The following is a 13,952-nucleotide window of genomic DNA, read 5'->3' on the forward strand; positions in this document are numbered from 1 at the left end:
ATCCCCTCTCGAGGACTGTAGGGATACCATCAAAACAGCCATCAACAGTGCTGTGGAGAACGTCATCGGTTATGTGGAGCGATCTCGACGGAACGACTGGTTCGATGAGGAGTGTGGGAGGGTAATGGACGAAGAGAATGCCGCGCGGGCGGCAGTAGTGCAAAGAGGCCCCCGTCGAAATGTGGAAAATCACCGACAGCGGAAGAGGCAGCGAGTCCGACTTTTCAAGGAGAAAAAGCGCCGTCTGGAGGAGGAGGTGCTCGAGGAGCTGGAGCAGCTGCATCGTTCCCAAGAAACACGAAAGTTCTATCAGAAACTCAACGCATCCCGCAAAGGCTTCGTGCCGCAAGCCGAAATGTGCCGAGATAAGGACGGGGGTATCCTGACGGACAATCGTGAGGTGATCAAAAGGTGGAAGCAGCACTTCGATGAACACCTGAACGGCGCACATGCAGGAGATCAAGACGGTGGGGGAAGGTACATCGCCGGCGTAGCCAACGACGTAGAAAACAAGTCGGCTGGGAAGGATGGCATCGCAGCTGAACTCATCAAAATGGGCCCGGAAAAGTTGGCCGATTGCCTACACCGGTTGATAGTCCGGATCTGGGACATAGAACAGCTACCGGAGGAGTGGAAGGAGGGGATAATATGCCCCATCTACAAGAAGGGGGACAAATTGGACTTTGAGAACTACCGAGCGATCACTGTCCTCAATGCCGCCTACAAAGTGTTGTCCCGAATCCTACTCCGCCGCCTAACGCCACAAGCAAACAGATTCGTGGGAAGTCATCAGGCCGGCTTCATGGAGAGACGGTCAACGACGGACCGAATCTTCACATTACGGCAAATCCTCCAAAAATGCCGTGAACACCAAGTCCCTACGCACCATCCATTCATTGACTTCAAAGCCGCATACGACACGATCGACCATAACAAGCTATGGAAAATCATGGACGAGAACGGCTTTTCCGGGAAGCTGATCAGACTGATCAAGGCGACGATGGATGGAACGCAGTGCTGTGTGCGGATTTCGGGTGAATTGTCGAGTTCATTCGAATCGCGCAGGGGGCTTCGACAAGGTGATGGTCTAGCCTGCATGATCTTCAACGTGGCGCTAGAAGGTGTTATTCGACGAGCGGTGGGCGAAATGCGGGGCACGATTTTCAACAGATCCAGTCAACTTATCTGCTTTGCCGATGACATTGATATAGTCGGCAGATCATCTGCGGCGGTGGAGGCGATCTACCGCAAACTGAAACGCGAAGCAGGAAGGATTGAGTTGATGATTAATACGTCCAAGAAGAAGTACATGCTGGCCTGCGGATCCGAGTCCGACCGAATCCGCTTGTCCAGCAATAAAAAGGTCACGATCGACGGCGAAGAGCTGGAGATAGTCGAAGACTTTGTTTATCTCGGCTCACTGGTGACCGCAGACAATGACACCAGCCGTGAGATCCGGAGGCGAATTATCAGCGGAAGTCGCGGTCGAGAAGACTTAGCCCTCGCACGAAGTGAAACCTATATAACTCCTATCCTTTTAATCCTTTGAATCCACGCCACTCCTGAAAGTCAACAAAATAAAAAAAAAACAAAATCACCTTTCCTTGCAACATCATTATTCCTTTCATCATTCCTCTGATTCCGATCCCTCGCTATCCTTTGATTCCTAATCCTTCCATAAAGTCACGTTTCTCTCGTGACTCGCCGCCGCTCGTCGTCAACGACCAACGTCTACATCGTCATTCGCCCGAATGCCACCGCCCGGTGAGGATCGATGCTGTTCCCGAGAAACCGCAACTGCCACCGTCATTGGCCGTCATCGAAAAACGTACTTTTTAGAGTGCTGTTGTCGCATGGAGATACTGGGTACAATCGTATCGACTTTGAGAGACAACTTTTCATTCCACATTCTGAAAGCATCATCTGTGATCAACACCTAAGCCCAGCCATCCTGTGATGAAGTTGAGAAGATCCAATTGCGGGTCAATTGCTGTGAGATCAACTAAAAATAACACACAACAACGAACACCCGTAATCCGATGTTATCGTTATGCTGCATGCCGCTGTCTCGCATTGAGAGACAACTTAATTGCCGAATTCCGAGTGGTCCATCTCACATCCCATCTTGGCCACGTGTACCTAGACACCGATCAAAGTACTTCATCGCTCATCATACGGAGAATTTGATCGATAATGCCGTCCTGAGATGATCCTATCGATGACGCTCCGGAGAGTCCAGCCCAAAGAGAATCATCGCATCGCAACCTTCATTACAGTATCTTGTTGATCAAATGCTTTTTCGTCTGAGATAAAAACATCACTTCTCAGAGATCTCCTAACTTCGAAGCTGCTCTTGAGAGATGGTGCCACCGAGCGATCTGCGATTATATTGTGCCCTGGAGATGTGATGTTTAGATCCAATTGCGTGTTAGCTGTTGGTGGTGCCCGGTCGCTGCTAATTTGCGATCAGCGAGTAAAGTTTATTTACTGTACTCGGATGGATGCCTGTTGCTGCTGTTGCGGTTGTTGCGGTTGTTGCGGTTGTTGCTGCCTGATCCCGAATGATAATTGGTTCTTCAATGAAACGTCGTAGCCCAGAACATCTGACCAGAATTCCGAATGCTGCTTTACCGCCCAGGTCGCTGTCCTTGAACAAAATCCCCGCAGTCTGTGTTAAGGTACCTACTGTAATCATGTTAGAAGCGCCGACAATTGATCGTATGGATGACAAAGCTGCAAATCTTATAATGTTTTCATTATTCTGAATGCTTATTTTGTTCCGTTACCTACTCAACTGAAAAGTCTAGAAGTCAATTCAAGTGATTATTATGAATCGTTTTAAGAAGATTGTCGTTCCAAACATTATTCTTTCTAGTGACTTCTTTTTAGATTTTGATTTCTTAATTTTGCTGCTTCCCAATGGTTAACTATTCTAATGAAAATGCCTCTATGGATCATGCAATTCCTAATGCTGTGATTCACAGTGTTCTATGTGACGATATGCTCAATATTTGTCACATCAATGTTCAAAGCCTCTGCGCTCGTAACTTATCAAAATTTCTTGAACTCAAACATCTATTTACGAAAATCAAAATAGATATTATTTTTATGACCGAAACGTGGCTTTTTGAAACTGTTAGCGATATTGTAATCTCAATTGACGGTTTCAATTTAATTAGGAATGATTGCAACAGGCATGGAGGCGGTGTTTGCATTTATTTTAGAAACAATCTAAAATGTAGAGTTCTCATGAAATCTGAAAATAGCGAGGTACACTGCACCGAATTTATTTTGGCTGAATTCCTTATGAATGAAAATAAACTCTTCTTCGGCCTTTATTACAACCCTCCTGAAAACGACTGCTCTGAATTACTTCAAACTCATGTTCGACATTATGCTCTGAATTGTGATAGTTCTTTTTTCATCGGTGATTTTAATGCTGATCTTTTAAAACAATCTGGGAGGATCCAAAAGTTTAAAGAATTCATGAGTTGCTCAAATTTTCACTGTGTCAATAGAGAACCCACGTTTTTCCATAATACCGGTAGTTCTTTACTAGATTTACTTTTAACAGATTCTCCTGATGTCATACACCGATTTAGTCAAATTTCTTTGCCAGGTATTTCGCACCATGACTTAATTTTTGCATCGCTTGATTTCCCAAAAATGATTCCGCAAGATGGTTTTTGGTTTCGTGATTACAAAAACTTTGATGTAAATTCACTCTCGGCTTTTCTCGAAGAATCGGATTGGACCCGTTTCCATAGCATTGAAGATTCTGATATGCTAGTTGATATTTTTAATAATTATTTGCTAGGAATTCACGAGTCTTACTTTCCGCTAAAATATCGTAGAAACCGTAAGAATGAATGGTTTAACCATGAAATAAATCATGCTATCATAAACAGAAATTTGGCCTATAATTCTTGGAAGAATTCCAAGTCTATCGAAGATAGAAATAAGTACAAATCCCTACGAAATAAAGTGAACATGATGATTACTAAAGCAAAAACTGCGCGTGAAAAAAATCGCCTCAATCTTGATTTACCTGCCAGGTTATTTTGGAATAACTTGAAGAAGTTTGGCTTGAAAAAATCTGCAGGAAATTTGGCTGTGTCAAACTTCTCTGCTGCCGAAATAAACAATTATTTCTCTTCTAACTTTACTCATCTCGAAGTTGAAGAATTGCATTGCCCTTCTAACTCACAAGGATTTGAATTTAAATCAATAGAAGACTACGAAATCATTAACGCTGTTAATTCGGTTAAATCGAATGCTCTAGGAGTGGACGAAATACCAATCCGTCTAATTAAAATTACTTTACCATTCATTCTACCTGCACTTAGTCACATTTTTAATACCATTATAAAAACTTCCAAATTTCCATACCAATGGAAAAAATCCAAAGTAATTCCAATCCCAAAAAAAGCGAAAGCTCTTGACTTGGCTAACTTGAGACCTATTAGTATACTGAGTGCAATTTCAAAAATTTTTGAAAAATTAGTCAAACAACAAATGACACTCTACCTTAATCAAAATAATATGTTATATGAATTTCAATCTGGTTTTCGCTCATCTCACAGCACAGAAACTGCACTCATGAAAGTGCATAACGATATTGCGTATAACTTAGACAAAAAAGGAATTGCTATACTTTTGATGATAGATTTTGCAAAAGCCTTTGATCGTGTTTCACATACTGTATTTATCAATAAATTGATTTCCAAATATAATTTTTCCAGTTCAGCTGTAAAAATGGTGCAATCTTACTTAAAAGGCCGTTCTCAATCTGTTTTCTTCAATGGATGCAACTCTGAGTTTGTAACAATCGAATCGGGTGTTCCTCAAGGATCAATTCTAGGGCCTTTGTTCTTTTCGCTCTTCATTAACGATCTCCCTTCCGTCTTAGAACATTGCTCTATTCATCTTTTCGCAGATGATGTGCAAATTTATCTTTGCTCTAAACGCAATTCAAATATAAATGATTTCTTTGATAAAATAAATCACGATCTTGCAAAGCTGAATCAATGGTCTTATGCAAACCTTCTCCCAATCAATCCATCAAAAACTAAAGCCTTGCTTTTTGGTAAACAATTATCTACTTCAGTTTACCCGCAACTTATCCTCAATAATAGTGTTATTCAGTTTGTAGATTACGCCGAAAACCTTGGTGTTGTTTTTGACAGAGATCTAACCTGGCATCGACATGTTAATACTCAATGCGGCAAGATTTATGGTGCAATAAAAAGATTAAACCTAACAACTAAACATTTAGATTCAACTACAAAATTAAAACTTTTCAAGACTTATGTTTATCCTTTGTTTATTTACAGTGATTTTGTTTATTTGAATGCATTTGATAGATCTGTGAATAAGTTGCGAGTAGCCCTCAACTCCTGTGTGCGATATATCTTCAACTTGTCACGTTATTCTCGAGTTTCCCATCTTCAAAAAGTTCTCATTGGTTGTTCATTCGAAAATTTCTATAAATTCCGATCATGCATGGTGATGCATCGAATTATCAGCACTGGAAAGCCAGATTATTTGAAAAATTTGCTCACTCCGCTAAGAAATTCTCGCACTGGAAACATACTCATCCCTCCGCACAGCTCCTCTTATTATGGCAGATCCTTTTTTGTTAGAGGCATTGTAAATTGGAATAGTCTCCCAACTAATTTAAAACTAATCAACAAGAAATCAGAGTTTAAAAGAAGTCTGCTAGAAGAATATATGGAGTAAAACGACATGATTTAATTTAGAATTGCGAAAATGGAACGATTTGAATATTAGTTTAAAAAAATCAAGAAACATCCACCACATTGTAACAGTTTAAAAGATTGTAATCTTACGTTACATAAATAAAACAAAGTTATAATAATAATAATATATATGACACTCATTAGACCGGTTGTTCTCTACGGGCACGAGACATGGATATTGCTCGAGGAGGACCTGCGTACACTAGGAGTATTTGAGCGACGAGTGTTAAGAACCATCTTTGGCGGCCTACAGGAGAACGGAGTGTGGAGGCGAAGGATGAACCACGAGCTCGCGCGACTCTACGGCGAACCCAGTATCCAGAAGGTAGTGAAAGCTGGCCGGATACGCTGGGCGGGACATGTTGCGAGAATGCCGAACGACTGTCCTGCAAAACAGGTGTTCGCTACGAATCCGGTAGGAACAAGACGAGCGGGGGCGGAACGAGCGAGGTGGTTAGACCAAGTGGAGCGTGATCTGGCGAACGTGGGGTGCCCGAGAAATTAGAGAACGGTTGCTATGGACCGAGTGAATTTTAGGAATTATGTTCGCCAAATTATGTCGTGGGACGGTATACTATATGAACGAGCAAAGCTTCAATGCTTGAGAAGAAAGCTGCAAAGCTTAGATGCCATCTCGCAGAGCGGCAGCACCATAAATATTGTATTGGCGACGCCAACGATTCCTTCAAGAGAACAACAGCCCGACTTTTTTGATACTTAGAGATCGTTGATGTAAGAGAAGCGACGTCTGAAACACAAAATTCCAATCGATTCAAAAGAACTATCATAATCGATTCTAATCGATCCGAGCTTTTGTTGTGAAGCTTCTGGCTTTATAATTGAAAACTCAACCAAGGAGAGTATTGTGATTGCTGTTGTAGTTCGAGCAAATAATTTTAAAGCTCGTCATATGAATTTATGATGAGGAGCAATTTTTTCAATGCTCCGTTGGTTCGTGTTCGTAGTAAGAATACAATGTTCAAATAAAATTCAAGTCATTCACACCGTTTATCGTGATTCACCGTGCATCAAATTCAATATTGTTCTGTTGGATTGACTGAACGTTCACTTTAGAGCTTGAACATTGAGCCACAAAACAGTACTGAGGATTTTTTTGACCAAGTTTCCGGCGATGTGGCCACACATTTAATTCTAGAAGGATCAGATGTCGCTTAAAACTCATCCCATGAGTTTCAAGTGACTGACACTTCAAATTCTTCTGGGTGTCAACTTACTTCGCCGATCACTTAAATTTCATTTAATTCTCACTTAAAATTCACCTAACCCGTCACTTAATTGACAATTTCACTTGACTGTTAACTTTAAGTTTAAATGAATGTACGGGAAGTGAAAGATTGTTTTTATTATGGAAACGTAGAAGAGTTTTGCATGAGCTGGTAGGTGCAGAAAAAGCGTCATTTATATGTTTCATAACAATTATAAATTATATATAGAAATTACTCAAAAATTGAAGCTCTGATTTAGAAAAATGGCCGGATAGATATTTCAAATGTTTTTCATTTTATCATTGCTTAATGTTTGTGCTTAATCGAGAAATATTTACCTAACGAAAATTGGGAAGTATCTTGAGATTTGAAACATAAATAGAATACAAAATTTAAAAAAAATATCAAAATAATTAAATTCAAATCGAGTTATATTCAGAACCACAATTCCGAGTCTCAAATCTTAAACCTAATTTCAAATCATGGTTTGAGAATCAAAATAAAAATTCAATTTAAAAAAGAGATTCAAACTTACAATCAGAGCCAAAGCAGAAATTGCACCAAATGTGTATTTCAATTTTATATCTTTGAAACAAAAAAAAACGTTTTCATAAGATGTTTATGAATATGATTCAAAGCCAAAGGGGTGTAAAAATGATCGATTGAAAAAAAAATTCAAAATAGGGATTAAATATTAAAAAACAGAATCAGTGATCATTGCAGAATAAAAACAGATAAGGAATCCAAATGAGTTAAGCAACTTAAACAATAACCCTGAGTTCTCGAAATTCAGGAAACCATGAAACTGAATTGAGATTGAAAACATAGAAATATTAATGTTAAAAGAATCACTCAATGATATGAGCAACTCTACTATGAGATCGTTTTAATGACAGTTTGAGGATGATCATTTGGAAAATGGTATACTGAATTCTGGATATTCACTTCAGTAGATGATAAAATTTTGGTTCAATCAGTTGAAAATGTTTCAATACGAATTTCAAGAATATTTTTGTCCGGATTTTGGGTTGAAAATTTTGAAATTCAATACCAAGATTTCGATATTCTCAGTCCGCAAAATGCGGGAGAACTCCTTCACTGCTTACTTTAAGGGGCCCCCTTGAAGAAAAATTCTTCTAGATATTATTCAACGGTGATTGAATTTCTATAAACTGCTTTGCATAGCCAGGTACTTTATTGATGTACATAACCTTTGCAAAAACTTTCCATGATATTATTCTCTGCTCTAGCAAGCAATGTCTGCCATTTTTAAATACATTTCAATGGATTCAGATTTTTTTTTAAATTTTGAAATAGCGTAAAGGACCCTAAGACAACGGCTTAAGGAAGCTTTTTTCATTATTTCAATAGAATTGCCATTTACGTTGTTTTAAAACGGATGTTTAGTAATTGAACTATATTTCTAATACTTTTTTATGAAACTATGAAGGAAATAGATCAATCCATTACGTACTTTTTAGTCAATTTATGATTTATTTTCCTCATTCAAATTCCTTCATTGTCGTACCAGGTTCCTAATTCCGTCGTCAATTTATTCCACCCTCTTCAGAAATACATTTAAAATTTTGCGGTTGCGGTTCATGCAATTGGCATTAGCTTACATCGAACGGATCAACCGCACAGGATAACAGCAGAAGTTCTTTCAAGTAACCAGTCGCAATAAGCCATGAAACTAGGATAGCCTTATTGTAAACAGGTCTACCATTGCTTGGCTAATGCATCTGCAGGCAGCAAAGTATTATACCTTCCATTCAATTATACCGAAATTGTCTCAAACTATTCCTCCCTCATGAGGTATAGATTTGAAATTTTGCGGTTGCGGTTCATGCAAACGCTATTATTTACTTCGCACGGATCAACCGCGCAGGATAACGGCAAAGTTCGAATGAGCTCTAAGTCGCAATAAAATGGTCTTGCTAAGAAATCTCAAGGTAGCGTTATTGTAGCAAGGTACCATTGCTTGGCTAAGGCAATTGCAGTTAGAACAATATTAGACCTTACAAATTGAATCCACCCTGCAAATGTATTTTCTACCAACACACTCTCCAACGGACAGAGCTGCCATGATCCAGGATTTGTCTGAAAGATAAAATTTCATAACATTCATACAGACATTTAACACAAATTACAATGCACAAATTTACACAGAAACTACCCATATTTAATGAACATCAACATTTTTAATAGAACTATATGTTTTTCTACGTAATGAGACTGAATAGTAAGACATTTAAGGAGAGGCAAGGAAGGAGAATCACATTTGCGTTTTGTCAACATGTGTTTTCTTATTCATGTGGGAACCCTGGCGAAGGATATCGAAACCAGGGCTTATAGATCTAGGGTGGAACAACTTTGACACAAAGTAGGCGCGGTGAAGAAGTGGGCACGCAAGCCAAAATTTTGACAGCCTATTACATTGTTTACGTTTTGTGTCAAAGAAAATCAATGAAAAGTATGCCGAAAAAGTCGTGCTTTGGTAGTGGTGTTTTATATGACGTCACCATCAACTTGATTGAATCGTTTTTGTTTTACAACAAACAACAGTGGCTGTAATGCCAAAACGGAGAAACAATCTCCTAGCTCCTCGGGCAAAAGCTGTAAGTTCCATTTAAATAATTCCCCGTAGAAACTCATAAAAACTGTTCTCTTCTTCAATCTTCCAACAGCGTTGTTCAATAGAAAGAAAGGTAAAGCTGAACCGTCTGACGGCCAACATCAGATGGCCCAGGTAGAGCAGACAGCAGCGGTCAAGAGATCCCAGCTGGCCTACGTTGACGCATCGATGGTCAAACCTCCTCGGCAGGTGATCAGCAAGCAAATCAAGTACGGCACAGCCAAGGCTCCGGTTGTTTCGCCGGCCGCTCGGATAGCATCACTCAAGAACGTGGGCGGCAACATAACTAGGACTCAAGGTGGTTCCCGACGTACGGAGTAGCATCAACATCACTTTTGGGCGAAATTGTTTTCACTGGTATGGGGGAGCGTAAAGCAATCTCCATCGAATTACTAAGGAAAAACTAGGAACGAAAACTGAACACACTAATCTAACCCATACGTTAAGCATTACGAAGACAGTCATACAAGAGAAGATCGTATCAGTGGCCACGACTGTACTAGGAACGCTTCGTGCTCTGCTCAGCTACTACCCGGAGCATAGCAGTTTTTACAAGCAAATGATTGCTTACAGACCTGTGATAGAAAAAACTCTCGCCATTTTCACCGCGGCCAGCAGTAAAAATTACGACCTCATTCTAAGAAAAATATAAGCCTGATGATTTAAATATATTTTTATTAGAAACAATTTTTTAAAATTTTGATACACAATAATGCAGAATAACTACAAAGATAAATTTTGACATTCTCACTATTTTTAATTCCTTAACAAAAAAAATCGGATCCGGACCATCGTTTGCTCGCTCTTTCCTCAACGATCTTCATTGTTTCCCTCTGCGAATGTTTTTCAGCTGTTCAGCGGAAATGCTCGGGCCACTGGACAACCGGAAGCAATCGATCGCACTTTTTTCGGGATGGCTTGGCTCTTGAATTTGAATTGTGCCTCAAAGACGTTCACGAATACTTCCGAATAATAAACTGAATTGATGACTAATAATAACTTAACGTTCACCTGAAAATAAAGAGAAAATTCATTATTGATTGTGATTTTTTTTAATAATATAACCAAAGGAAATTGAAAGTCCATTGAAGTTTTCAGTGTAATTAATATCTTAAAATATATTAAAGTTTTCATTGGAAAGTAGGAAAATACTTGAAATATTGTACAACATATCATAGCATAAGAAGATTACAAATTAATTCCTTGTTTCCAAATTATATTAGGGCAGTTTTGCTTGGATTTTAATTTGAAATTAGTTAACTTTCCAACTTTTAGCAATTGAAATTATTCAGCTTTTCAATTCTGATGGTTCCAGAACTCACATTTTTCGCTTTTCTTCCGGTCCATTTCCTTCTCCTGAACGCAGACCATAAACATGTGATGAAATTCGTCCTCGTCGCTTTGCAATTTAGCCAGGTTTTTGCTTCTCTTGGTCTCGAACCGCTCGAGTCGAGCGTTTTCTGGAACGACACCGTCATCATCACCAAAGGCTCCATCCGCTCCAATCAGGGATTCCTCGGCATCGTTCTTCGAAGATTTTCTAGTTGGTTCTATAGTATAGTTCCATCGGTTCCGTCATCACTCACTGTAATTAAAAAATCATAGCAAAAATGTTAAAAATTTGTAAGAGTAGGACTATAGTAGTACCTAATCTGACTTACCTTTATTTACTTGATTTATTCATTTTGGTAAACACAATTATCCAAGAATCGAGCAATTACATAACGGAAACCGTTTACCCATCTGCGCCAATCTCGCATTGAATTCTGGTTTCTTCTCCATCAGCTCGGATCAAGTGGCGCGACCCCTTCAGGACAGATTCAATTTCAGTATTTAATTAAATTATGAAATAAGCTTACTACCCACCTGATTCCGTATACTTCACGGAAATCGGAAATGTTGTATGCGACGATTCATTCTTGGTGTTCTCCTTCACTGAATAGTTGTTGTTGCTAAAAAGCCTGGAACTTCGCCTTACATTCTGGGCCTGCAGGGCACCGCCAGTCGTGTTGGGTGTTCGCGGCGTCATCAACTGATTGCATGTCTGACTAAACACAATCGGTTTGGTGTTTGCACTTTGTTGCTGCAGCAGCATCGTTGTTGCCCAGGAAGAAAAAAAAACTTAACTTAATACGGCAAAAGGAAATCGGAATATCTTATTCTTACCGTGGTGTTGCTTATCCTGTTAATTATGTTGCCCATTGTACCTAAATTGTGGTGGCCACGCATCTTTTTGTTACTGCACAGGAGAGCCACAGGAGGAACAGACTTTCCTCGGATTCCGCTGTAGGGGAGAAAGATGTAGAAATTTACTGAAAAATTCACGAAACCAAAACAAATTTTAAATACTCACTGTCACTGAACCGATATTATTCCGTCACTCAATAATCTAAAACCGTGATACCTGCGTGCTTGATGCACTTTGATCCCTTCTTGTTTTGTAAACAATGTCACAGCATGGCTGATTGGGCTATTTGCAACCCCCTGGCAACTTGACGTTTCCCATACAAATCGCGTGTGCCAGTTTTTTCTGGTTCTCTGGTTCTGTCAAATCGAAAATCAAGCGACATAACATGTCGGAAGGACGCATATTGAAATATAATCTCTTTCAATTGACAAATGAAAAAATGATTCGAATCTAAAAATTTTAGCTCAGTTACATGTAAAAACAATCAGTTTTCAAAAGTTTAGTCGATACAAACGACTCACAGACGTAAATCTGTTTGTCATTTATTAGGTCTAAAACTTCTGGTCTGATCAAAATAATCCACAGATATACGGCAGTTTTTTGGAACAAGTATCCCTTCCACCGAAACTATTGTGGACAATCGTACATAATAAATGAAAAACAAAACATTATCACAACAATCATCAAGTGATTTTCATAAACTGCGATACATATGAAAATTTTAGAATGGCAAAACTTTCACATTATAGCAGGAAATTTCTTGTTTTATGTAAAAACTGTTCCTATACAATAAATAAATAGGTAGATTAATGAATGTGTATAATAATTTCGGTTGAATCTTTTTTTTCATTCATTCGAAAGTTATGAATTTGCCTGATTCGCACCACATTTGATAATGTGCCCTTTCCATACGCATGGCTCGAAAAGTATGTAAACAAGCGGTACACATGCGACATCTGCGATTTTGAATCAGGCACACGAAACTCGCCAAAACTGTCAAGTTGCCAGGGGGTTGGCTATTTGGCATTTTACACCACCCTAATCTATAAGCCCTGATCGAAACAAAGCAACGCCACGTCAGGGGTGTCAGGTGTCCTGATTTATCAGGATTTGTCCTGATTTTCGAGAGACCGTCCTGATTTTTCAAAAACGCTTGAATTGTCCTGATTTTTGAAAATTGGCCCTCAAAATGTCCTGATTTGTCCTGATTTTTTAAAAATATCCTAAATATAACTAAATTTATTGTTAAATGATGAGAACATCAAACAAATCTTAAATAAAATAGTTTAACCAGTTAAACTAATGAGATTCTTCGATTCAAATGACATTTAAATGAGGTTTTTCGATATTAACTGCAGACCAGCCAAGGTTATTCTCGCTTCAGTTGCATAATTCGAGGCGTCTTCAGCACCTATATTTCGCCTTTATTTATGCAATCTAAGCAGAACTGCATTTTGTTTTCACCAATTTGGTGGTGTCCTGAAAAATCCTGATTTTTTCTTCGCGGTGTCCTGATTTTTGACAAAACGACCTGGCACCTCTGCGCCACGTTGATGCGTGTAATGCGCATAAGACTGGTTCAACTCTTCTATTCGAGTTTTTTTACGAGCGATAAAACTTTTCGACTTTCTCATTCAAACTGTAATATGTCGAAAATGACAAAACATCTTTTGTTGAAAATTCACTGGGAATTTATAAAATATGAAGCAAACATGAGTCAAGTTTTAAAACTTATATGGTAGGAATCAGCATAAAAAAGGGGGTCGATTTCGTTTTATTTTGAACGACTTTTGTACACAAAATCATATTTTCCGATTTTTTTTATCCAAACTTGTATTGAGATCCAAACCAGAGACTCGTGAACTCTTATTTCAAAGTTTAAATTATTCATTCATCTAAATTCTCTTGTCATTTTGAACTTCAACGGGAGTTTTTCGAATCGATTTTCCATGCATCGTCAACATTCAATAGAAATCGAGGTTATCGGTCCAGGAATTGTTTTTTTCGAGTAGTTATTGATTCCCATGTAGAGAATTTCTGAAAACTGGAGAAGTTTAAGTTTTAGTTTTCAAGGATCTCTCAGTGAACATTCTGTAGAGCAAAGCGTTTGGTCGTATGTAAGATATTGCAGTTTAAATGAAAGA

General features: G+C 38.8%; 1 long non-coding RNA gene across 1 annotated transcript; it reads right to left on the reverse strand.

The window, feature by feature from the left end:
- Nucleotides 1-11,526: 11,526 nt before the first annotated feature.
- LOC129749952 (uncharacterized) lies at nt 11,527-12,106 on the reverse strand. Its single transcript, XR_008738233.1, has 3 exons — nt 11,974-12,106; nt 11,787-11,904; nt 11,527-11,703 (listed from the first exon to the last, which is right to left on the reverse strand). It is a non-coding gene; the product is annotated as an uncharacterized LOC129749952 (long non-coding RNA).
- Between the last annotated feature and the right edge of the window lie 1,846 nt (nt 12,107-13,952).

This window comes from Uranotaenia lowii, chromosome 1 (assembly GCF_029784155.1).
Source record: "Uranotaenia lowii strain MFRU-FL chromosome 1, ASM2978415v1, whole genome shotgun sequence".
NCBI classification, from domain to species: domain Eukaryota; kingdom Metazoa; phylum Arthropoda; class Insecta; order Diptera; family Culicidae; genus Uranotaenia; species Uranotaenia lowii.